The 23,297-nt window shown below is 52.6% G+C and overlaps 1 protein-coding gene and 1 long non-coding RNA gene across 4 annotated transcripts in view; one reads left to right on the forward strand and one right to left on the reverse strand.

Annotated features, from left to right (window-relative positions):
* LOC131834102 (uncharacterized) overlaps positions 1 to 14,976 on the reverse strand; it is a 53,871-nt gene extending 38,895 nt beyond the window's left edge. The window contains exons 1-2 of the long non-coding RNA XR_009354751.1: positions 14,913 to 14,976; positions 9,997 to 10,083 (exon numbers count right to left, since the gene is read on the reverse strand). This is a non-coding gene — a long non-coding RNA (uncharacterized LOC131834102). The remainder of the gene's footprint in view (positions 1 to 9,996; positions 10,084 to 14,912) is intronic.
* The window catches only part of PEBP4 (phosphatidylethanolamine binding protein 4), a 232,432-nt gene that overhangs the window by 181,271 nt on the left and 27,864 nt on the right, over positions 1 to 23,297 (forward strand). The gene's annotated exons all lie outside the window — the stretch shown is intronic.

A 23,297-nucleotide genomic window follows, 5' to 3' on the forward strand; every position in this document is an offset into this window, starting at 1 on the left:
TCCCCAGGCTGCAGGGCTCAGTCCAGAGTGGCAGACCTGCCTGTTTGGGCAGGGCCTTCAAAAGAGAGAGCCCCTCAGCCCCATAAGACCCAGGACTAGCCAGACTTCCTGGCCTCGGAACTGCGCTACTTGGTCGTGTGAGGAACACGTGCCTGAGAGAGGCTTCGTGCAGGACAGAGAGCCCGGCCCGGAGGAGGCTGTTGGGTCTGAGGCCCTGCAGACTGAGACTGCAAAAGACTGAACATGGTGGCTGAGAAGTCCCGAGGGTCCCAGTGTCACTGGTGATAGCAGTGGAGGCATGGAAAGTGAGGGAAGTCACCTCTGGAGGAACAGAAGCCATTTCTCTCAAGAGGGGTCCGCCTGAATTCTAGTTCCCAGCCAGTAGTCCCAAAATGCATTATCAGTGCCCAGAAACCCATTCTGCCTACTCCCACCCTGCCTGGCCTGCACAGGCTTTGGACCTGCCGGAGCCTCGGAGACCGACGGTCCCAGGCCACACAAACTCCGAGCATGGGGAAGGGCTGTTCCATCTGGCCTCCAGAACCATCTGCCTATGTCTGCTGGTGACACGGCCACGGGTGGGTCTCCTACAGGCTCTGAATTAAAAGTGGCATCCTGACTAGCATCGTCCAGTGGGCTAGCAGCAAAGCTTCCTTTTCGCCTCCCCACATGGCCCCTTCCCCTGCCCCCCTGTGCCAGCCCACCAGCCCTCCGGCACCAGACACACTGAACCACCATTGCCTTAAAAGACTCTGCATTGACTGAGCCTGAGGCCCCACCCGAGGCTGCGTCACTGTTTCCTTGGCAACCAAAGGGGTGGGTGAAAAGTAACACACAAAGCAAACAAAATGAGCTCCACATGGGTGGCCGGGGAAAGTCACCTCAGCATCATGGGGCCACTGATGGGGGCGGAGTGCCCAGCTCCTTTCGCCGAGGTTGCTCTGAGGGGCTCACGGCAGGGCCCGGGCCAGGGGCACCTGACGGCATCCAGCAGGAGCTGAGCTGCCTTGCCAGGGGACACGAGATCATCTAGGGACGGTTCTGCCTCCGCATGCACTGGGCACTAATGCGGCTGAGATGTCAGCCCCAAATAGTCATCAGGCAGGTGAGAGCCCTGAGGGGTACAGAGCCCCTGAGGAGAGCTCATGGCCAATCACTGGCCACTGGAACTGACCCGATGTGACCCCAGTGCTCCCACAGCTCCTACACTAACTGTCCACACCTGGGGCCCTGGAACATTAGGGAAACTTCCAGCGGACGCTGTAGGGAAAACCCTGACAGGTGTGTGCCTGCGATTCCAAAGTGCTTCTCAAAAAAAATGCTTAATTAAGTTATAAATGCATACATCAAGCACACAGATCTTAAGCGTAAAACTTCAGTGTTTTGTTTTACCCTTTGTCTTAGCCTGGCTGGGCCGCTCTTATACAGAACAGTAGACGGGGTGGGGCGGGGGGCGGGGGTGGTGTCTATAAATGACAGACATCGATTTCTCACCATCCTGGAGGCTGGAAGACCCATTTCAGGGTGCAGCATGGCCAGGTTCTAGTGAGAGCCTCCTGGGTTATGAACAGCCGACATCTCAAGTGTGCTCGCAAGGAAGAGAGCAAGTTGGAAGGGAAGAAAGCTCTCTTGTGCCTCCCCTAAGGGCACAAATCCCACTCACGGGGGTCCCATCCTCATGACCTCATCTAATCCTGATTACCTCCCAAGTCCCCACCTCCTAATATACTGGGGAGTAGGGTTTCAACATACACCATTTTTTAAAAGATTTTACTTATTTGTTTGAGAGAGAGAGAGAGAGGAAGAGCATAAGCAGGGGGAGGTACAGAGGGGGACACAGACTCCCCGACTGAGCAGGGAGCCCAATGTGAGGCTCGATCCCAGGACCCTGAGATCATGACCTGAGCTGAAGGCAGACGCTTAACCATCTAAGTCACCCAGGCGCCCAACATACACATTTTTTTAAAAGATTTTATTTGTTTGAGAGAGAGATAGAGAGAGCAGGGGGAGGGCCAGGGAGAGAAGTGGACTCCCAGCTGAGCAGGAAGCCTGATGCGGGGCTCGATCCCAGGACCCTGGGATCATGACCCTGAGAGGAGGAAGACGCTTAACCGACCAAGCCACCCAGACACCCCTCAACATACGCATTTTGAGAGACGCAAACATTCACTCCATAACACCATGTAACCACTACCGAGATCAAGACGTGGAAAATATTTCTAGTACACCAAAAGGCTCCTACAAGCTTCTTCCCAATCCTAAGTCAACATTATTCTGACTGCTGCCCCCATCAACTAAGCGGATTGTTGAGCTTCACGTAAATGGAACCATCTAGTAAGTGCTTCTTTGTGTCTGGCGGGTTGCATGAAATTCGGCCATGAGAGGCGACCAAACTAGGGCAGAAGGCAATGGTCCCTTCTTCTCTTCCACTATGCAGTGTATCTAGTGTCTCTAAATTTCTCAGAGCCTTTCACATTTCTGTTCCTCTCCAAGTCCGTGGCTGGCCATGACGCAACTGTGGACGCCCATGGCCGGCCACGCCCAGGTTGTCAATGCTGGGATACACTCTTTTCCATCCTGTTCTAGAAATCACAGAGCGATGTGAGTGGCTATGATGGTGTTATGGGGATAACCTTGAATTCCCTCTACTTTACAAAACAAGCTGGGGGGATTATTCGAAAACTGTAGCATTTTATTATTAGTAACATATTTGTTTGTGATATATCTCACAACTGCTGGTACCACACCAGCGTGTCACAGCTTTTAGGCTGAGAACTGCTAGTCTAAGTGGTGTGATTCCAGAAGTAAAGGAAGGCCATTTCCTGCCCCCAAAATATCTCTTTCCTCTACCCCACTGCTTCCCCAGAAGTCTTCACCCCAGTCAATTTATCATGCTTTATCAAGCAGCCCCCGGGGTCCTCTTTTAAAATGCAGGAACTACTGAGGGGAGAAAATCCATTAAATCCACAGCACCTCAGTGTGACTCTCAGGGGAACTAGAAACTCACACATGCTGAGGGCTGACTGTGCCTTGCACTGTTTGGGACAGTTTTCCCGCTCTTCATCCCCACAATGAGGTCGTGAGGATGGCACTATTATCCCCATTCTGCAAATATGGAAACTGAGGCAAGAGGTGATTAAAGACCTTGCCTCAGGCCACACAACTAGCAGCTTGAGGAAGCAATAATTCAGACCTAGTTTCGTCTCCCTCTGGAGCCCCTGTGGAGACCTAGCCAGGCGGGCCCGAAGTACTGGGCATTTGTTGAACCAGGAGAGAGAATGACCTAGAAAGGAGAAGGGCAGGAGTCTGTGCTGAGGAGAAAATGGACACCCTGACCATAAAGGAAGGTGTTAGAAAACAAAACAGGACCTGCTCTCAGATCCCACATTCCCCCAGGCTCTGCCACCCCGGAGCCGGTAACCCATGTAACTAGTAGGGCCATCTAGCCCGGCGCCCATAGCAATACCTCCTCTGTCCCTGGCGACCAAGGCCAGGAGCAGAGATACGTCCCAGACACCAGGTCACATCCCTGCAGACATGTGCACAGGTGCTCCTGTCCCTAAAGTGTCAGCTCCTTATGCACTCTTGAGGCAGGCAGAATGCCTACTTGGAAACTTGATAGAGCCTTAACTCCAGGCCAGCCACCCTAAATGCATTATTTCAGTCTCTGCAGCAACCGTGGGGAAGATATTCCGAGGTGAGGCCCCTTTTGTAAATGAGAAAGCCGGTGCTCAGAGGGCTCCATAAATCGCCATGAGTCTGCCAGCTCTACGACAGCAGAGGCCATATCCCTACTCCGTGCCCCCTAATGCCAGCGTCTGCCACGACGCCTGACAAGTACTAGGTGCTGTCACCTGTCAGTCACTCAGAGGTATACAATGAGGTCTGCACGACCTCTTCACCAGGTGGGCTCATGGCAGAGACCCAGCATGAGGGTGAAGAAGGCCACTCTGGGGAAGGAGACGCGGGCTGTAGAAGGAAGAGGGCATGTCGCAGTCAGGACAAGGAGCTAGCCGCTTATTGTGTGTCTTAGCATGAGGCCAGCGCTCTTTCTCAAAAAGATGCCCTGCACCAGTCATAATTCCACACAGTTCAGCAATCCCAGTATGTACCAGGCACTGTGAGAGGACAGAATGGGGACAGTGCAGTACTATCCTCAGGCTCTAGAAAAGGAGGGGTGCAAAGCCCATAATTGCGTCAGGCCACAGAGAGAGCCCACTCTGGGTTTGGGGCTAGCATCCAGGAGGCACTTAGAACAGTGTCCGGCTTGGAGCTTTTGGGTGAGACACCCCAGGGGGATTGTACAGGATCCTAAGCTGGGGGATCCTGGGGAGGGGTTTTAGGCAGAAGAGTGACAACGTCTAAGTCATGTTCTGTTATGCTAACTTTGGCAGCATCAGTGATGGGAGGATGGACATGCGGAGGGACAGTGGGCCTGGCAACTAACTTAGTGCGTTCCAGAAGATTCACAGATCATCACCTAGCATATCTCAGCAAGAAGGACCTGGCCTTGAGGAGAGAGCCCAGTAGAAGGTGGGGTCAGCACTAGAGGGAAAAAGTGTGTCCCCAAGAAGTGGACAGTTAGAAAGGCAGCCTTCTCGATTTCCCTGGAATGGAGGCGCCACAGCTGTGTGGCAGTTTGGGGGCACACGTGCACACACGAATAATACACACAGGCAGGCACGTGCATGCATGTGCACACATAAATTGGATTTGGGAATGGGGAACTTTAAAAGAAAACCTAATACTTGGGCTCCCTCCACCCAGTGGAATCCCAGTCTCAAGCAGCAAGCGTGACAGGTGTGCCTGGGGACATGGACACAAGGCGTGCCTAGGACTGAAGTTCAGCTTTGCTGCCATGTTGAATTCATCCCAGTCTATTTCTTTGAATGATCTCACACAAGGAGGACGGGCCGGGAAAAAAAGTTAAGCGAGGAACACGCACAGAAACTGATGAGTGTTTCCCCTGGGAAGAAACGCTCTGAAGATACAAACTGTTAGATCTTCTGGAGTATAAACTCTACAAGACCAGGAAGCAGGTCTTCCCCGCATGGCTCTCCGCTCCTGGCCATCGCCATGTACCCGGCAGCAGGGGCATGTAGTGAATGCTGAGCATCGAATGAATGAAACGGTTGCAAGCAGTCCTATAGGAGGAAAAACTAATCCTGTCCTGTGGGGCCCCAGGGGGAACTTCGAGCGTGGCAGTGATGCCCAGGAAAGAGATGAACTTCTGAACAACAATAAAACTAACTCAGCAGCTTATACTTAGGAGGTTAGCCTCAGTTCCCTTAGTAGGCTCCTCCTCACAAACCCTGTAAGGTGGGCACTCACTCCCATTTTACCAATGAGGAGGAGACAGAAGCAAAGAAATGTGGATCGCTCCTCCATGCTCATATGGCTGGGGCACAGCGGCACGGGATTTGAACCCAGGTGCTCCCACTTCCGCGCCGTGAGCTGCTCTCCAGCGAATGCCAAACACCGGCTTCTCACCACAAGAGTCACACAGTGATGACCTGACCACTGGTCATCACTGGAAGAGCCAGAGCTGAGAACAAGTCTTCATGGGGACATTGGGAAGGATACTCAGGCAGCACCTTGCGGGGGGTGGGGGGGTGCGGAGGTGCAGGGACTAGATGACTCTCCAGACTTCTAGCTCTCAGAGAGGGTAAATCTGTGTCTCGGTCTGTCCAGGCTACTATAGCAGGCGCAGAGACTGAATGACTTTAAAAAAAACCTGAACATTTATTTCTTAGATTCCTAGAGTTTGGAAAGTCCAAGTTCAAGGTGTTGGCAGGTCTAGTGTCTGGCAACAGACACCCTCTCATCTTGTCTCACAGGGCTGAGAGAACAGAGAGCAAACTCTGATACAGCCTGTCTTAAAAGGACACGATCCTATGTGAGGGCTCTACCCTTATGACCTAATCACCTCCCAGAGGCCTCACTTCCAAATACCATCACACGGGGGGGGGTGTAGGGTTTCAACACTGGAATTTGAGGAGCGCCTGGGTGGCTCAGTTGGTGGAGCAACCACCTTCAGCTCAGATGGTGATCCTGGAGTTCCAGGATCGAGCCCCACTTCCCTCCTCAGCAGGGGGTCTGCTTCTCCCTCTACCCATCCCCGTCTCGTGCTCTCTCTCTCTCTCTCTCTCTCTGGCTCTCTCTCTCTCAAATAAATAGTTAAAATCTTAAAAAAAAAAAAAAAAAAAAAAAAAAAAGTCAACATCCCAATTTGAGAGGGACACAAACATTCAGTCCATAGCACTCTGTTATTTAACTCTTTGCCCTTTGTCATTCTTGGGAGGGAAGTGCTGCTTGGAGTTAGTCTGTTTAAAGGTGAGGGGAGTGCAGAGCTGGGAGTCAGGACACCAGGGTCTGCCTTCAACTGCAGGCAGCTCTGTGATACTAGGTGAATCCAGAAGCCCCATGGGGAGGTTCCTCAGCATAAAACAAAGAGGATAGGAAAGGTCTAACCCTTTCAACCGCAAGATCCCATCATTCTTTGATTTGCTGTGGGGAGGAAAAGGAAGAAGACAGTAGAGAGGTGGTCCCCACTTTGGACCCTGCAATCCCTTTTTTCTTTAAAGGCATCATAACTGGAGGCCTGACCAAAGAGAAACCAGTTGGGTCAATATCGAGCCATCCGTCCCCATAGAACTTGGCCTTTTCCTCCCTTCGGGACTGAGACTCTGACAATCTAGGGCATCTCAAAATTGATCTCGATTTTTCTGAACCATGGGCAAGGGCTGATGTCAGAAATACCCAGAAAAACTGATGGAGCAGAATTCTGGCTTCATCTGGAGATAGGCATTCTGAAGGGCCGCCCTGCATTTTTTTCTGGAATGATCCCTGCCACATGGTTTTTCCACCCCTGTGTTGCTTTTATAGATGTATATTTATATACATATAAATATCTCTTTCCCTGAGGGACAATGAAGCTCAGCCAAGTGGGAATTCAGTGTGATCCAATAGAATTTGTTACAAAGGAATTTCACTGGGCTGGGGAGGAGACCTTGTACGTTCAGGGCATCACCTGCCTGATAAAAAATTGCACAGCTCCCAAGAACACATGATATATTTTTTTTAACCTTTAAATTAATGTAATGAAGGGTGTACTGTTTCCTCCATTTTTGCCCATTTAATTTGCTTTTTTTTTTTTTTTTTGAGACAATAAGCAAACTAACAGGAGGAGTTAAATAATTTGTTAAAGGATGGGGACTAGAGAGGAGTTGGGATTTGGAAAGGGGGTTGGGGGGATTAGAATCTGCCAGTAGCAGCAATAAACGCGGAGTTATGCCTCAGGCATAATATATCAAAGAAAATATAATGCATCCAGCTTAAAACTAATGATTGCCATATAATTAGATGAGAAGCATTGTGCTATAAATGTGTATTCTTTAGCGTGCTGTGATTTTACTGTAAAAAAAAAGAGAGCGAGAGAGAGAGAGAGAGCAAGAGAGAGAGCGAGAAAGGAGACAGAAAAACACAGAGCCCAGCAACATACTATAAAAAGAACCTTCTGTTGACTTCTCTACTGTTTAGTATTCCTTGGCTGTTCTCCCTTGGGAGTGTGTAATTAGTACTTTATGAAGAGTACATTTAAAGCAGTTTAATATTCACCTCATTCAATCTGAAACAATGTGATCCATGCTTAGACAAATCAGTGCTCCTTGCTGACATAATCTGTCAGAACATTACCTCTGAAAAGACCTTTCAAGAGGTTTGGATGTTAATTAGTTGTCTATCATGTATAAACAGAGCACTGAGCAGAAGGGGCTCCGACAGGCCAGAGGGATACGTTGGGAAATGCATTTTGTATGAACACGGCTTGCAGGGGGGTCTTCTGGCTCTCCCCGCCTCTCCCCACACCCCCGCCTCCCCGTGTGTCAGCAGCCACATCGGCTTTGGACCTCTTCCGGGCGAGAAAAGAGCTTTCCAGTTGGCTTCAAGGGGCACAGCTGGCCCCTAGAGGGGACTGAATGCTAAAGGGGTTCCCCCACACACCATCCAGCCACCCCTGCCCCTGAGGCCCTGCAGCTCCCCAGGAGAGGGCCACCTGCAAGGAAGGGGTGGCAGGAAGCATGACCTCCCTGGCCCACCTGGGCTTGCTGGGAGCCTCCAGGCTTTGGGGCATGGCGGGGTCCCGCCTCCCATGAGATGGAGACGGCCACGAGGAGTCAGAGAAGCCTAGCATCCTGATGCACGTGTCTTCACTCACCTGAGAGTTCTCCTCCCCCAGAAGCCAGTGGTCTGTAAACAGACCTTCGGGGAGCAAGAGGGGACTCGTTCGTACAGGAACTCACACATGTGATACTTCCTCTAACACCCGGGACTCACAGAATGCCCGCAAGATTCAGAACCTATGGGGCTCGGAGTCCAGGCCCTGACTCTGGAGTGAGACTCGGCCCAAGTGCGTCCTGCAAGGACCAGGGTTGAGCTTCTGCCCCTGTAGGCTGTCTAGGGATGGGAACTAGCCATCCTCTACTCCAGATTCTGCATGCCCCAATGTGAAGCACTTCCGAGCACAGCGAAGGTGCTTGCGGGTCAGGACACCATTCTGTTGCTCCTGCCTGGCTGATGGTTCCAAAATGGTATGGCCACTGGCGGCAGGAACCACCTCACCTCCAGCTGGAGTCAGGTGCTCCCCACCCACCCAGCTGTCTCCCTACTATGAGCTGTATTATGTAAACTAGGGCAACAAATATGAGTTCTTGGCACAGGAGGCATTTACAGACCTATAAACTTATCATTACAGTTTGGGGTAATTATAAGTAATGTAAGGGAGACAATATAATTTAGTGGTTAGTAGGGAGGGCACTGGAGTCCAGCGGCCTGGATGCAGATCCCAGCCTTACCAGTTAACAGTTAGGTGACCTGGGGCAGGTTATGTAGCTCCTCTAAGCCTCAGTTTCCTTGTCTGCAAGATGGGGGTAAAAAAGGCCACCTCATGGGGCACCTGGGTGGCTCAGTGGGTTAAAGCCTCTGCCTTCAGCTCAGGTCATGATTCCAGGGTCCTGGGATCGAGCCCCACATCGGGCTCTCTGCTCAGCAGGGAGCCTGCTTCCCTTCCTCTCTCTCTACCTGCCTCTCTGCCTACTTGTGATCTCTGTCTGTCAAATAAATAAATACATAAAATTTAAAAAAAAAAAAAGCCACCTCATGAGTTTGTAAATGTTAAATGAGATAATGCAGTAAAGCACTTGTGGAAGGCATAGGCTGTAATAAGTGTTCAACTAATGTTTACCCTCAAACAGTACAATAGGAACACAAAGTGCCTGAACGTAGAAGAGGGAAATACTAACTGTGCCTAGGTAGTCTTGGAAGGCTTCCTAGAGGAGGTGACATTTGCGTTATGTTTTAAACATTTGGGTTATGTTTTAAAGGACTCGGTAGAGGGACACCTGGGTGACTGTCTGTTAAGCGTCCAACTCTTGATTTCAAGTCAGATAATGATCTCAAGGTCGTGAAATGGAGCCCTGGATCGGGCTCCATCCTGGGTGTGCAACCTACTTAAGATTCTCTCTCTGCCCCTCCCCCCTCAAAATAATGTAAAGAAAAATAATAATAATAATAGAGGATTCAGTAGAAGCTTACCAGCTAAAGAAGTGGTAGAAGGACTTTCCTAGCTAGAGAACTGTGCATCACAGGTGGAAGGGGCACAGAAATGAGCAGGGCGATTGGGGATATGAAGACAAGAGACTGTGCTCCATGTCACACTGCTGAGTGATAGCCTGGGAGCCTGGTCCCAGGCGAGGCCTTCAGAACGAGCCCTGGGATGGCACAGGTACACAAAAGGGAGTGCTCCGGGTTCCGTGACTGGGTGACAGTGGGATTCTTCTGACAGCCGAGGAACCCGTCACTTCTCCTTGTATTTCAAACAAAGAAGAGCCAAGATCGCAAATACCCATGGCCTGGTATCCAATCCAAGCCTGAATGCACAGACAGAATTAGGACATCACATCAGAGGCAACAGGAGCACTGGCTCTGGTCTGTTCTCACCTCACTCCTGTCCCTGCAGCCAAGCCCCATAGCCCTCCGCAGCGTCCAGACTTGCTGGGAGGATGGAAACAGCCTGCAGCAGGGCTCCTGGAAGGCAGAAGATGCTTAGCACGTGTCAATGAAAAGAGCTTGCTTGGGTCCATGCTTGTTTCAGAGCTACTGTCCCCTAGTGTTTTACTTGACCAGAACCCTGGACTCAAGAGGACCAGGTAGTCCCCAGAGTTCTCCCAGCAAAGCCCTGGGCCTTCCTGGCCCTCGCTCAGTCTTTGTGGGGTCCCTTGCAGTCTGGCAGACTCCCAGTTCCGCTCCTGCCCCTCAATGAAACCCTGGAGCCCTTCTTCTGAGACAAGACCTCCATTGCCCTGTAAAATACTCCAGGCACTAGGAGAGCTCTGTCCCCACTACCACACTGAGGACAGGGCAGGCCAGCTTGGATTGCATGTTCCTTCCCTCTAGGGTGCTCTCAGCTCCCATCCAGGGGATCTCTACTATAGGGGGTCACTGCATAGAAAGCCCCCTGCACAGGCAACGGCCCTCTGAAACAGGCAAGGCAATAGACAAAGCCTCAGGAGGCCAAATGAGTGGTCCAAAGGCATACAGCTAAGTGGGTTCTAGGCTTTTCTATTTCCAAAGTCCCCTCCACCCACCTTTATACCAGACTAGGGGCAGCACACTACTTCCCACAGGCCAAACTGGCCTTTTTTTTTTTTTTTTGCAGGACCTGTGAGCTAAAGATGGCTCTTACAGTTTTAAAGAGTTGGAAGGAAAGAACCTGTGACCAAAACCCACGGAGCCTCACATGCCTACTCCCTGGGCCTTTGCACCGCTTCTTCCCAGAGTGCACGGGGCCACTCGGGCACCTTGTGGTTCAGTGCCAGACCTTGGGGACTAGAGATACCAAGTGAAAACAGCCCCAGTCGTTCTGTTAGACATTTGACCCAGACAGTCCTACGGGGTGAGCCACCACTCCAAAACCATCTTTAAAAGGCTCTTCCTAGAAAGGAAATCGAGCTGAAGGGAACACCAGTGGTTTCTCTCTGGGCAAGCATTGTAAAGTATGAGGAAACATTTCACACACAATGTCTGTTGCGTGTAGTCAGTCTCCCCACATTTTGTGTGAAAAATGGAAAAGCTGAGCGATGAGGTGACTAATTTGGGGGCCTCTGGTGAATACACTCCCTGGCCCGATACACTCCCTGACCTCGAGGCCAGTCTTCTTTCCTTCATGCCACGGCCGCCTCCAAGTCCCAGGGCATCCGGGAAGGGAAGCCCAGGGGGAAGGAGCCTGGCCATGAAGGGAGCTGCTGGAGCAGCTGCCAGGCCCAGCCGCCTGCCTCCCTCCCTCCCTCGTGCAGATTGAATTTATTGCTTCTCAGATGTCCTTTCTCAATACAAGCCCAACTCCCTTGGAGCTCTTTCAGCCACTGAGTCACCCATCAAGAAGAGCACCCCAATCTGCCGTATCTCCGGGGTGACTCCAGCTCACATCCGTCAAGGCAGGTAACTACCTACCCTGGAGGGCAAGAGGGCCTGGTGTCCAGTCCCAGCAGTCCCACCAGCCCGCTGTGTGATCTAGGACAGGACAACCTCCCTCTCTGTGCCTCCCTTTCACTCCAGGAAGTGGAGTCAACCCTACCCACCCCCGCCCTAGCCCACAGGGGACTCTGTGAGAGTGAATGAGATCATGTCTGTACACTGCGTGGTGGAAGGAGGGCAAGGTAGTATTATTTTCTGGATCGGCTTGAACAGTTGCCGCGAAGTTGCAGAGATGTGTAAGCATTTCATTTCAAGGCCTCGGGAACACGTCCCAGAAACCCTGGGAAGGCAGTGTGTCAGGACCAGCTTGGGCTTCCGGGTCACTGGGGGTGTGAGTTCAAAGGCCAGCTCAGCCACGTACCAGCTTTGACAAACATCCTGATCACTTTGGGCCTCAGTCTCCTCACCTATAAGATAGGAATCATCCCCACCGCAGGGGATTGTTTGGTTGAGTAGATAAAATAATCCCGGCACTTATTGTTCTGAATGCTCTGGACCTTGTCAGGACACCTTTTGGAGTCTCCCCAAACTCTCTCACCTCCACCCAGGTGCCCTCAGGACAGCCTTCTGTAGCAGGGATGGGCTGAGCTTACCAAGCCCCTCCTTCGAGAAAGGAAAGGGAGAGCCCGGGTCATGGGCACAGGCCAGCATCCCCCAGCAGCCTGTGACCCGCGGAGCCAGGGCCCCAAGTCCAGGGCGCTGGGTGAGGCCAGATGTGGCCTGGAGCACCGCCCCCCACCCAAGCGAGCGGTGCAGAGAGGCTCCCGAGCTTGCACCCATGGTCCCAACCTCCACAAGCCCAAACTCCCAGCCTGGCCAGCTATCCGAGGGCAGCAGGCCCTAACTCCCTTCTCTCTCTCACCTGGTACAAAATAAAGGGCCTTAGCAAGACCCCAAGCAGGTGGTTCTTGGGGACAGTCGTCCTAGGCTGTTTTTGCTAGGGCGGGAAGGGACATGAAGGTCAGGGGAGCGGGTGAACACGGAAAAGGTCTAAACTGGTGGGACGAGTGCTGATGGGGCAGTGGTCGGGCTGGTGAGGCCAAGGCCAGCCAGGAAGCTACCATCCATCCAGCAGAGGGTGTGAGAACTGGCCACAAACTGGCCCAGGCCTCATGCGGCTAGCAGCAAAGCTGCTGAGCCAATCTGGCCGAGACAGTTGGAATTAGTCACCAGTTTTGACAAGGAGTTAAATCGGTTACATAACAGCCTCCCTCGCCCTCCATTGGCTCTCCTGAGCTGGGCTCTGTCTGGTGAAGAGTCTAGGGCCTGGAGGGTCAAGTTCTGGGAGCTAAGGGGCAAAGGCTCCTTCCGGAGCCCTCCCCAGGCCTGCTCCAGTCCTGCAGGGCCAGAAGGAGGCGCCAGCTGATCACCTCCTGGGTGAGTCTTTGCTGGCCCGCCTCCAAAACAATCCCAGGCTAGTCTTGCAACCTTAGGACTGGGGCATCGGCAGGGAGGATGCCCCAGACAAGGAGTTAAATATATTTCTCCACCCCTGGCGGCTCAGGGGCTCTCTGAGCACCGAGGCCCACTTCCCCGACTGAACATATTGTAAGACCACATTATGACAATTATGATAGTAAGCATTTAGGGAGCACCTTGTGTCACGGCCCTGTACAACACCCCGTAAGGGCCACAGAGACGAATAAGACACACGTGGCCAGCAGCAGAAGCAGCTTGGAGTTAGAATGCCTTTCCCACAGCTTTCACAAAGAGGGGCACTGAGCAGCGGCCCCACAGCCTGCGGAGGGTCAGAGTTAATCTCTAGATAAGGGTAGGAGAAACCAGCCTGGACCTGAGAGATGCCCAGAACAGTGCAGGCTTCTGGAAGCCAGGTTTCCTTGCTGATTTACTCATCCACTGCCCGTGGCTGAGGGAAGAACAGTAAATGTTTAACAGTATTAATAATAGGTGGTAGTGATGACGAGGACAAGGACGAGACTATGAGAGTGTGTGTCTCCTCGGGCCCCAAGCAATTGGGACTCCGGCCCTCCTTTCCTCCCAAGGGGCACTCCTGTTACACTCACTCGGTGATGAAAACAGGAGTAGCAGTCTGAGAAACATTTAAGAATCATCCATGCAGACCTTCTGACTCCAAGTAGGGCTCAACTAATTCATCCAGAAAGAGTCATCATTGCAGCAAAGGGGTGAACACAGGAGCCAGTGAGTGCAACAGGGGCTTTGGGGCCCCTCCGCCCTCTCCCAGTCCAAGTGCAGGGCAAGTTCCCAGCCCAGGCTCTTGGAGGATGGTGATAACGCAAGGGCCACATTCCCTACTCAACATCCTACCGGATTTGTGACCAAGAGCCGGAGGAGATCCCAGAGATCACCCAGTGCAGCCCTCCCATTGTACAGACGAGCATACTGAGGCCCAGAGAGGAGAAATGCCTCACTCACAGCCACACAGCCAAGCTGGGACTCAAATGCCCATCTCCTGTCATTAGCCTGTAAACACCAGACAGAGAGGGGTGATGGACAGAGTGGATGTGGGAAAACTACCAGCCTCCTCCACTTGCAGAGATCCGTGTGACCCATAATTCCCACCTCTCCGGCTTGATACCGGGCAGCTCACAGCTTTGCACAGAGGGAGGAGCAGCTGCCCCAAGGAGGATGTGCGAACAGCCATGATGCTAAGTCTGTCTGTCCAGTTTCTAGAACAATGAGCCTTTCCCCTCTGCTGAGCTCCCCAGAAAAGAGCTAAAAGGGTAAACCACCCTCAGGCCTACAGGCAAATTCCTGCTGAGAAGTCTGATCCAGCTTCTATCTCTCAAGGATCTCTCTGGGTGTCTACTTGGGATAAGCTTTCCCAGCACTATCTGAAGCCAATTAGAGAAAATTAAGGGATTAAATAGGAAACCTCGTGTCAGTTTAGGCTACAAAACCATTCACTCATTCAACAAACTTCTACAGCATGTCTACTCCACCAGGATTCCATGATGAAGGAGATAGGGTCTCTGCCCTCAGTACATCCGAAGCGCAGCAGGTCAGAAAAAGGAGGGACTTTAATCGGTACAATGCAAGACACCTGCGGAGCCCCAAGGAGGAACGACCGTCTGGAGTGGGACAGCTGCACAGAGGAGGAGACACCAGACCAGACCCTGGGCACTCAGGAGCCCCTGCAAAGCCAGAAGCCCATCCCGAGCAGATACAAACGGATCCGTTTGCTTTCAGTTTTTGCTTTGTCCTTTGCCCCTCCTCTTCCCCAGAGTTCAGAAACATTCTGTTTTCTTGTGACTGTACCCCTTTCAGCCACCCCTAACTCATCCTCTGTCTTCCGGCTTTACATCATCCTCCCCATTTGGAACCCAAACCCTGCCGATACCCTATGGATGAACAGGTAGATGTGGCATAGAGGTTGTGGGGCGGGGCCCCACCAGACTCACCCCGGACAGATGTGCTCTGTTCCCCACACAGCTGTCTGGGCAGCCCATCTGTGCTCACTTCCTGCCTCGGGGCTCCAACCCCTCACACTTCCCACGCCGGGGCGGGGAAGTCTGGTCCAAAAGCCAATGCTGAGGCCAGGCGGCCAGCCAGCACAGCAAAGCCCGCAGCCCAGGATCCTGGCTCCCGCCCACCCCCACAAAGAATGGTGGCCTAGGGAGGACTTCAGCAAGGTGGCCACTCTGGTGGGCTCTGCCTTGGAGTTTGACCTCAGCCTCTTGGCAGCTCCTGGAGCTGTCCGGCTCTCAAGTTCTCCCGGTACCGTTTGTCCACGTGAAACACACCAACGTTATCACTGATCTCATGTCACTACTTTGTTCAAACTAAGAAGTCTGCTTTGCTCTGGTCAGGTGTCTCCAAAGGAAGAAACATTATTTGCAAAAAGATGTCCCAGTGAAACATCCATCCCAGTGTCCTGGAATCATTGACTCCTCGTTGGAAGTCTCTGTGGCACCCCCAGTTTCAGTGCTGGGGGGTGGGAGGAAATGGGAAATGGCTGGAGGAAGTGACTTCCCTGGAAGCCTGCATATTTCCGGGAGGCTCCCAGCTCCCTCCTGCCTCCTGAGCCAGGTGGGTGTTTCTCTGGGACTCCAGTGATGGTGCAGGCAGCTCTGGGGGTCCTATTGGCTGAACTCTACTCTTAACGGCTGGAACAGTAGCCCTGTGGCCCCCAGCCTGGCTCTAAGCATAAGAGTCACTGAAGGGGAGTGTGCTGAACTGGCTGTGCAGTGTGCTCTTAGGAAACTCAAATTGGGCAATCAGGAAAGGAGAGGCATTGCAGTGCTATGTCTCCATGATGGAGAACGGGGATGGAGAATGCTAAAAGAATGGGAAATTTCAGTGTGAGTTAACAAGTATCCCCTACTCAACCCAGAGCTTTCCCTTAATCCTAGGTCCTGGTGCCTTGAGAGTTAGGCAGAAACCTGATAAATTGCTCCCTTCTCCTGGAAATGAAAATGTCTTAGGAGTGTGTGTAAATCCCAGAATTCTGCTGCTCCTGAACAGTGGAATTGACCTGGGTGGCGAGTGGCTTCTCCAGACAGAAATGGGCCCCAGAACAAGAGCTAGTGCCAAGAACTAGAGCACAGAGCTAACCCAGCCTTTCCAGTTGCAAGAGGCGATTGCCTTCCTGACGGCCATTTTTAAGTAAAGGGAAGTTCCAGTTCACCCACTGTTTCCCAGCACATCCGCAGACAATGTGTATGACTTGAGGTGAGGGGCAGTGCTGGTCTTTCTGCCAGGCTGGAAACCCATGAGCTACAGGTGTTGAATCTGGTCTTTGTCATTAGTCCCCTAAGATGAGCTTCCTCGGGGTTGACCAGACAACCGTAGACTTGGGTTACAAGATTTTCAAAGTGTTTTGCTAAATATCCAAAATAGAAGATTTCTTTCACAAAGACATCCTTGCCACCCTAACTTTGATGGAGTCCCTGAGATTCAGGTCCCAGCCTGAAAGCTCTGATCACTTGAAAAGTCTGAGCCTAATGTAACACAAAAAGAAGATTGAGTAAAGGGCTGATGATGGGAAGGCTGGGTGACAGCTGGGCAGAAAGGCAGCCAGGCAAAGAGGCCAGAAGCCTCATGCTTATTTGGGGCCTTTGAGGCCAGGTCTCGGCCAAAGGAGGCACTCTTTTGTTTTAAGAATGGTAATTTATGCTCCTGTGGTTTCAAACAAGAGAAACCCCAAGTTTTCTTTAAATACAAAGACACACACCACTATTCTGAGGCAAGCCTCCTTTCCGACAGGCCACCAGTGATTTAGGGCCTCTCTCCCTACCAAAGATTTAAGAGAAAGGGAAAAAATCCATAGTCACCTGGATCCTTACATTAGTTCATCAGGATAAGGAAGTCCTAGGATCACACAGATGTTCCTGGGTCTCATACATAAGTTCCCCAAGAGGCTTGGAGGAAAAAGACAGGGCTTCATTCTGACGACCCCCAAGGACTTGCAAGTTGTCTGTGGGTCCTCAGAGACTCACAGGCCTCATATGACATAATAACATCTCTAGGCTTCTGAGTTGGGGACCCCAGCCTTTGCCCTTCCTAATCTTGGGATCTTAGCTCAGGGTGGCTGCCTCGGCCCACCCGAAGCCTATCTGGCAGCAAGTGACTTGACCCTGGAGCCCCCGCAGCACGGATTCCCTGGGACAGATTTCACAACCCAGAGCTGAGTTTTACTACAAGTTTCAGACAAAGAAGGTGTGTCGGAGTTGAGAGCATGCTTCTGCCCGCTGCGTGGGTGTCAAGTTCAATACCTTCTTGTCAACACTTGAATGTGTTGAACATCACTCACAAGGGCATTCTTTAAGAAACCTATTAACTTAATTACCCAGGCCTTTTTTTTTTTTTTTGCCCCCCCTCCCCCATCCATGCATCTCATATAAAAGTTTGGCTTTCTTCCTTTCTGAGATATTTTTGATGTAACTTCTCTCCCCTTGGCACAATACCATCTTGTTTATTTCTCTAACAGTTAGGGTGGCTGCTGCTGTACAGACTAACTCCTTTATTCAGGTCTTAGCAGTGAGAGAAGCTAAGAGAGAGCAAGGTGTGACCCTGACAGGGGAGGGGGAGGGGGAGGGGGAGGCTGGGTCATCTGACATCCTCCTTTCTGACTGCCCAGCTGTTGTAGAAATCTAGAGGGTGACAGCAGAGAAGGGTAAACCACTAAACCATGCTCCTACAAGGAACGCCCCTCCTTCCTACTGAAGGTGAGGGAGGCATCACCTCCAGACACAGGTCAAACAGCAAGCATTTATTAAACACCAGCCATGTGCCCAGAACCATCTACCCGGATTTTAGAAGAGAAAATGGTGCCCCAATGCATTTTTCCAAATGCCAGCCCCATGCACATCCAAGCCCCTGGGACAATGAGAGAATTAATTTGTTATAAATTATCTCACACTGGGAATTCAGAGAACTAGGTTCCAGACACACGCTGCCTAGGACCCTGGATTGGCTTCTCAGTAAAATGCAGAGGAAGGACCCCCCAAAGGATCTCTCTTTAGAAGGACCCCCCCACCCCCCCGCTTTAGAACTCACCCATGGCTCATCTGTGCTTCCACAGCCTCCCTGTAGCCGACCACCTGTACGGGGAACTTGCTCACAGGCGGAGGGGGGAGGGGCAATGTTCAGACAGAGGCAAATGGGGACCATAAGCTGCGTTTGGCCATGCCCTGGATGGCAACTCCCCTCTCCAGGAGGAGATGGAGAGAAGCAGGGGCTGGGGCAGGCACAGCTGCTAGCTTGAGCAGGACAGGTGGAGGTCATGAGTCAGGGAAACAGAGCTGTGCTCCGAGGGCTGACATTACCTAAGAGGGGCCCTCTTGCCCACAGACCTAAAGCAAGGAGACCTAGCGGAGGCCCACAGGGACGTCTGGGGGAGGTGCCTACCAGCCAGACCTCATCGTATTGTGGGAAATGTGGGCTGCCAGCTATGATAAAGGAGAAATACACCCCACAGCTTTCTTGCCAAAACCATGCATAACAAAAAAGCACATTGCAGATCCTTCTAACCATCCTCACTCTCTTTCCTATTTCCGGGAAGTAAAATCCCTGGAGCAGATTCAGAAACTCCAGCAGGACTCTGTGGGAATCCCCATTTCTGTACCCACATCTTTCTCAGTTCCCTGACCACAGACTGATGTCTCCCCACAACTGGCACCCCCCCACACACAAACTCAGTGGACCAATATAGGTCCACAGAGCCAAGAGGCACTGATGTGGTGAGTGCCTATGTGGAATTACAGAGTTAGAAGGGACCCAGCGGGTCAGCTGGTCCCAGTTCCCTGGCTCCAGGTAGGTCTGCTTCTGAATCATTCACTTGTTGTGGCCTCTCTGTTCTCTTCTAGAGTATAAGTGATGGCAAAGAAAGGTTCGGTCTGCAGTCAGAGCCTCACAGCTGCACCATCAGGGAGGGTTCTCTTTTCCCAGGAAGCTCTTGCTGATTGGGAGCCCCAAGATTACCTGAAGTTGTTCCCACCCACCTCTCTGACTCAGGGCTGATTAAAGTCTGGTGACCTCTGATTCAACCCCACATGTCTTCACTCACCCCCAGCGACCACCTCCATCTGTCTAGCACAGACTAATGGTCAGAGAGGGGAGACATCGAAGAGAATGAGGATTTGACCCCAAGCACCTAAAGGTTGGAAACTTTGAATCACAAGCCCTCAATGCCCTCTCCCGCAAGGCATCCAGCATGAAGTTTCGCTCTGATGCAACTCTCTACCAGGCAGGTCTGTGACCCAGGATCCCCAAGGCTTAAGTACCTTCGGGAGCAAAAGAGATTCATCCTCTTCTCTTTACACTGTGGCCACGTCCCATCATATCCTGGCTGGCGGGCTTCTCTCCCCTGCCCTCAGAGGGCTCCTCTCTGTGGTCCCTCCGACCTCAGCTATGGGCTCAGAGCCTCCATCACTCTCGAGGAGCCTGAGAACAGCCCCGTCTTAAGGGATTCCCACAGCCCCCATTCTCTCCAGATGTGGGGAGATCGGCTGCACCAGAAGCTTGGAGAGAGGGCAAAGCAGCAAAGGCTAATTTATCTTCCTTCCACATACCTACCTACACAGTGTATCCACGTGTGTGCATGTGTGTATGTGTGTGCATGAGTGTCCAAGTCCTTCAAGCTGACTAAGAGTCCCAGCATTGCATAAGCCAGGGCCTGGGTCCAGGAGAAGCCCCATCCCCCCTCCCCCCAGGCCGGGACAGACACCCCCTCCAATGCCAGGGCCAGCAGCGTCGTGGGAGAGCGTGCACGCGGCCTGGGGCTCCTGCTCCACAGTGCCTGTGTGCACACACTCACACATTCCCTGAGAAAGCCCCCGGGGCCTCTGTGGGAAGACTTTCCGGGAGACTTTTATGGCAGAAGAGGAAGTCTGGGGCATCGCTGGAGCACCCGGGCCAAGGAGCAGGCAAAAACGCCTGCCAGGAGTGGAGTCAGGCTGCAAACTTCCCCTCATCGTGGAGCCTTTAACCCCTTTCCTAGTTCCAGACCATTCAATCAGGCAGGGTCAGACTGCGAAGCAGGATCCCAGGGTCTCACTGCCATCCCTCACAGCCCCTCTTCCATGGATGCACACATGTACGTGTACGCGTGTGCACACACATGCACACGCACACACACACACCACCTGCCGTGCTGCTCATGCTGACTCACCCAGATCTGACGATAGGAGGTTCCTGCCCAAAAGCAGCATCGAACTTAGAGCTGGAAGGGAAACTTGGGGCTTGGGCACCTTCCCCAAGAAATTATCTTTATTATTTTACAGAAGAGGCCACTGAGGCTCACAGATCCAGTGCCCACATTTACCCAACTCCAAGCCCAGAACCCAGGCCTCTGTGGCCTCTCACAGGTCAGAAAACAGCATGGGCGGGAAGCTGCGTCCACACAGAGGCACTTAGGGGATGTGGCAGGGCCCGGATGGGGGGGGGGTGTCCCCAGGGACCCCCCGCCCCGGGACTCAAGCACTTGGTATCACTTAGAGCTCTGGTGTCCAGTTCACTAGCCACTAGATACATACTTATTTAAATTAAACTTCATTAAAATTTATTTATTTGTTTATTTATTTTTAAGATTTCATTTATTATTCAGAGAGAGCACCAGCAGGGGGAGTGGCGGGTGGAGGGAGAAACAGGTGCCCCGCTGAGCAAGGACTCTCCCCCACCACCCCAGGTGGGACTTGATTCCAGGACCCTGGGATCATGACCTGAGCTGAAGGCAGACACTTAGCTAACTGAACCACCCAAGCGTCCTGAAGTTCAAATTAATTAAAATGTAATAAAATGTTTAAAAATGCTACTTCTCTACGCCACTAGCTGTATTTGAAGTGTTCAGGAGCCACGTGTGGCTGGAGCTACAGTATAGGGGCAGTGCAGATCTAGAACATTTCTGCCGTCGCAGCATGTTGTAATGGATGGACAGGGCTGATCAGGAAAGGCAGACTGTGAGACCAGATGGTCTGAAGAAATCTGTTTCCTGGTGGAGGGCTGAGGTCCCCTTGGAAGGAAGGAGAAAAGAAGGGACAGGAGGAAGGAGGAGAAGAGGCAGAACAGAGGATGCAAGAGAAAGAGGCTGGAGAGAGGAGAGAGAACAGAGGAGGAGGAGGCTGGCATGAGAGAGGAGGGGCCAGAGGGAAGGGAAATCCTGTGACTGTCCCTGTGGCTGAGGTCTGGCTGACTGTCCTAGTCCAGGGGGACTGACACACACCTCCCCCTTCCCTATTCCAGAAGGGCCAGAGGACAGAGTCATAGGCCCCACACCCAGGGGCCACAGACTTGGCATCTGATAGCTCTCCAGACCGAAACAGCCCAACCTGTCCCCAAACTGATGAGTCCTTGTGCCCAGGACTCTCTCCGTGCCCCAGGGTGGCTTCTGCACCCGGTGCAGAAAACAGACTGACAGAGAGAAGCCCCTGCCCCAGGTGCTGGGAAGACACACCCCAAGGCCTTTTCATGCTTCACCGCAGCAGAAATGTCTCTTGGAGAAAAGAAGGAAGGAAGGTGAACCTAGTGAAATAAAAATGCTTCTCTTGCCAGACTGAGGGCATTTTTCAAACCAGGAGACAACACCTTCGACCAGGATTCAATTCTGTAGATGATACGACTTGTCACTCTCTCCGGCACCCTTCCAAGCGAACGTCTGACAGACCATAGTGGGCTAGGCAAAGAGCATCGTGTCTGAAATAAATTCCTGGGTTCGCTTCCCGTTCTGCCACCTAATGACCAGGACAAGTGGCTGAGCTCCCCTAGACTCAGTTTCCTGCTGAGCCATTGGGATGGGTGTGGAGCCCATGGACAAGGCACTCATGTGTCAGTCCCTCCCCTCCTGCCCCAGGTACTTTGCACATCTTCCCCTTGCCACCACAGCAGGAGAGGTTGTAGAGGACAAGATCCCCTGGCGGAGCTCGTGCGTGGCCAGGGAAGAGGCAGCAGCTACAGGCCTCGGCTGAAGAGGGAACCACCACAGAGCCAAGCACGGTGTAAGGGAGGAAGCACTGGGGGGAATGCCTTTGAGGAAGGCTTCACAAAGGAAGAGAAGGGTGAACCGGGCTGGAACAAGACAGAGAATCCAAGGAGGAGAACGTCTGAGACAGAAACCACATGAGCCACACTCCTAAGGAACCTCAGCTCTCCCTGAGGAGAGGCCCCAGCCTCAGATGGGAGAAGCCTCTAGCCACAGAGCCCAGGCCTTCCCCACGTCACCTGGCCACCCCCATCCTCTCCGCCTGCACCCCCTCTCCATAGCACCTGGGGTCCTGAAGTCAGGAGGGGGCTAGTGCAAGTGGCCGCCGGTCCCTGTCTGAATAGCTTTCCGCCTGCAGGCCCGGGTGTGATTCAGGAGAGATCTAGGGAGATCTAGACTGATCTTTCAGCCAAACTGAAGCACATCTGGGGCCACCGGAGAAATTCCAGCGACGGGGAAAGAAATTATCTCTTCTCCTCACAACTGATATCCTTAACACAGCCCCCTTTGTTCTGAGGTGTAGGCAAAAGAACAGTGGACTATGAGTCAGGAGTCTTGGAGCACAGGCCAGGACACCTGGACTCCTTTCCCAGCTCTGCCGCTGGCTGTAATCCCGGGCAAGTCACTTAACTTCTCATAGGCTTGCGTTCCCCACCTGCAAATTGGGGATGATCATCTTGGCCCCTTCTGCCTCCTTGTAAAAGAGGATGAGGTGATACAGGGGAGCAGAAGTGCCTGAAATGCCTCAGGATGGGAGAGTGCCCGACACAGGGCCAGGATGGCCCTGTTACTCTAACAACAGAGACACCACCTCTGAGTGACTCACAGCTGTTCGCTCCCCCACTCTTCCAGACCGAGCACTTGAGACCTGGGCCTCTGTATGTTCCTTCTCTACCACGGTGCCCCTAGCTGAGAGGCCAAGTGGGACCTGGGAGCAGTGCTTTTTCTGCCCAACCTCGGAAAGGACCGAATGTCTCCCAGGGAAGGGAACATGAACACGGGATCTTGGCAAGGGGCACAGGAACCTACATTCTTGGGATCCTCTGCCCTCCACTGACCCCAATTATCTACAGATGCCCTGGAGGCAGGGCTGGGCCAACTCCCAGATGGGAACACTGAGGCTGCAGGCTGACTCACTCATGAGTGTCTTGCCACAGGCAGACCGTGTCACGGTGGCCTGTGGCTTCTGTGCAGGCTCAAGAAAACCGTGGTGTGAGATAGTCCCATAGCTCTGGGGAAAACAAATCGGGCTTTCCCATCCTCACCCACCGGACCTCCCTCCAATGCCACCCATTACCAGGCCCTCCCTGAGGCCCACCCTCCCCTGGGAGGCGGGGAGGGGAGGCTTATCCCTGGCAAGCGGACCGGA

Source organism: Mustela lutreola, chromosome 1, assembly GCF_030435805.1.
Source record: "Mustela lutreola isolate mMusLut2 chromosome 1, mMusLut2.pri, whole genome shotgun sequence".
NCBI classification, from domain to species: domain Eukaryota; kingdom Metazoa; phylum Chordata; class Mammalia; order Carnivora; family Mustelidae; genus Mustela; species Mustela lutreola.